A 2,500-nucleotide genomic window follows, 5' to 3' on the forward strand; every position below is an offset into this window, starting at 1 on the left:
TATATATATATATATATATATATATGTAATATATATATATATATAATATATATATATATATATATAATATATATATATATATTATATATATATATATATATTATAATATAATATATATATATAAATATATATATATATATATATATATATATATATATATATAATATATTATATATATATATATATATATATATATATATATATATATATATATATATATATATATATATATATATATATATATACACACACACACACAATATCTGTGTGTGTACATATGACAGCCTGCATCGAGAGGAGCGTCCTCCTTACAGCCATGAGCGTCTCCGAGGAAGCGCCACCCGCGAAGGATATCGATTCCTTGACCTCCTTCCGAGGAATCCCTGGCATCCCAACTCCTGCGCTTCTTTGTTTGTTTGCGGTGTTTGTCTGGCGATGGGAGGACTTCTCTTACCCTTCCATTTATTTGATTTAATATTCAAGCATTAGATTGATGTACTTTTTACTTTGTCTCAGACTGCTCTTAAATTGTATAGGGACATTTTTATCTCATTTGTTTTAGGACATTACGTCATCATGTATACATACATACATATATATATATATATATATATATATATATATATATATATATATATATATATATATATATATGTATATATATATATACACACTCACACAGACACACACGCACACAGACACAAACGCACACAGACACACACGCACACAGACACACACACACACATGTGTATATATATATATATATATATATATATATATATATATATATGTGTATATATATGTATATATATATATATATATATGCATATACTTCCACATAGACATATATATATATATATATATATATATATATATATATATATATATATATATGCACATACATATGTACACACTTATATATATATATATATATATATATATATATATATATATATATATATATATATATATATATTTATATATACATATATATATATATATATATATATATATATATATATATATATATATATATATATGTATGTATGTATATATAAAGATAGATAGATAGATAGATATAGATATAGATAGTGGGAACATTTTTATATATCCTATTTTAGCGGAAAAATGACGGACAGTGAAATTGAATATTTAAAAGATATGCATTCCGTTAAATATTCACCCATTAATCTTATGGTACTGCAATCTATCGATTAACTTCATCCACTTTTCAATTTTAAAGAAGTACTTTATAAATATAAGGAAAGCAGTCGGAACGATAAGACAATATACTAATATATAATGTGACAAAAGACAGGATGTCAATAACTTAATGTAAAAGAACATGGTGTGTGGCAACGTGTAATAAAACAAAAATGCCAAGTAAATAGTAACACAAAGAAAAGATAAAACGAAACAAACAAAATATACTCCAAAGAATAAAAAAAATATATAGGTCGTAGAGTTCCACAAGGATTAGATAGATGCCTATTGTTTTTCCTGCGTTTTTCTTGTTGACAACTAGTGCCCTCCTGAATGTCTTAAGCAGCGGAAATAAGCAGAAAGGTAGTTGGGGAAACGATAGATAGAGAAACAAGTATTATGGTTCATATAGATCTTATGAACAGGCGTAAACATCTCATTAAACACATGATTAAGCAATAGAACAAATCACACACACACACACAAACGCCCACACACACACTTGAACGCCCACACACACACATATACACGCCCCCCCCCCCCCACACACACACACATACACACGCCCTCCCCCACCCCAACACACACACGCATAAATACATATTAGTCAATCGACTTAAGAGAAACATTATTGCAGCTACAGGAGATCTCACGACCTAATACCAGTCGGGTCATCTGAGCCTGGGTCTCGCTTTCTTCTGAGAATTGTTCTCCACTCTTTTTTTTTTTTTTTGAATGTGCGTAGTTGCTAGTGCGTATGCGTTGTCCCGCCACTTACTGAATGGCGATAATGTTAACTGGTGATGATATTAGGCGGAGTAATTGTCGGAAATCTCGCTCTTTTTTCGGCTGTCGAGGAAGAAGGTGGCGGGCCTCGACAGCGGTAAGGTTCTTGTTCTGTGTTCACGTGTAGGTTTTGTGTATGTGCTCTCTCTCTCTCTCTCTCTCTCTCTCTCTCTCTCTCTCTCTCTCTCTCTCTCTCTCTCTCTCTCTCTCTCTCTCTCTCTCTCTCTCTCTCTCTCTCCCCTTCTCTCTCTATCTATCTATCTATCTCTGCATATTATCTAATTCTACATGCATATATTTATACGACCATACACGCACGTACAATCGTACATCTTCACATACATATAAATCCGTATATGCATACTTTATAAGTATATATCTATATATCTATAAGTGTGTGTGAAAGAGGAAAAAGATACACACAATGAAGGAGGAGACAGCAGTTTCGAAATCCCTCTTCTCCATTACTTCAGACGTGAAAATGAACGCCAGTAGGATTAAAAAAGGTGTG

The sequence above is a fragment of the Penaeus japonicus genome, unplaced genomic scaffold (genome assembly GCF_977035675.1).
Source record: "Penaeus japonicus unplaced genomic scaffold, GWHDUDI00000001_assembly GWHDUDI00000020, whole genome shotgun sequence".
NCBI lineage: Eukaryota > Metazoa > Arthropoda > Malacostraca > Decapoda > Penaeidae > Penaeus > Penaeus japonicus.